This window comes from Octopus bimaculoides, chromosome 4, assembly GCF_001194135.2.
Source record: "Octopus bimaculoides isolate UCB-OBI-ISO-001 chromosome 4, ASM119413v2, whole genome shotgun sequence".
NCBI lineage: Eukaryota > Metazoa > Mollusca > Cephalopoda > Octopoda > Octopodidae > Octopus > Octopus bimaculoides.
This window is the reverse complement of record NC_068984.1, coordinates 63314159-63315053: the sequence shown is the minus strand read 5'-3', so window position 1 is coordinate 63315053 and position 895 is coordinate 63314159.

The window sequence follows — 895 nt, the reverse complement described above, 5'->3', positions numbered from 1 at the left end:
GCTAAAAATAAGAATGACTAAGATTTAAATTTTCGGAGGTAGGATTTCTGCAAGCATTTGAAAATAACGCAGTAGATAAAACTAAGATAATATTTGAATAGAAAAGATCATGTCTGATAGTTGAAAGCAAGAGTTTTGATACGAATATGTTCCCAAAACTCCATGGTGCTCTCTCACGCTCTGTCACACTACTTCTATCTATCTATTTCTTTCTTTCTTTCTTTCTTTCTTTCTTTCTTTCTCTCTCTCTCCCTCATACACACACAAGCGTTATTTGACTGTCCTGGGTTTGTTTAATCGTGATTATTTAGTGAGGTGTCTTTCATGTGTCTAAATAAGTAAGTTCATGAAATAGAAAGGCAGAACATGAGCTGGAAACAATTTCTGTTTAAAAATTGAAGGAGGTATTTGTGTGATCGAATTTTCCAGATGTTTTAAGGCGAGCAGTTGTTCTTCGTAGAAAAGCCGTTAGTGTTGGGCGTTGAAAGATGTTGGCCTTCCAATAGCTTAATATGGACAGGAGTAGCATATTATTCCTGTAGATTACATTTCCTCATTAGAAGAGACAAGATCTCCTTCGACGAAGCAGAAATTGTGCAGATCCAATGAATCCGTTTCTTGAAGCTCGCATCCACTACATACCAACATCTCACAATTAGGTAAGAAACCTGAAACGTCGTTAAATTTACATGAACAACTTGATCCAGAACCTCGAAGCGGTTGGACTTTATTACTGCGCTTCGGGTTGGATCCCCGTCATAAAATAGACGTTGAAAGATTTAATAGAAGTGTGGTTGATTATTTGTTGGTTTTGTAGAGGCTCAATGTTATTAAATTCTACTCAAATGTTTTAGTAGTAGTAGTAGTAGTAGTAGTAGTAGTAGTAGTTGTTGTT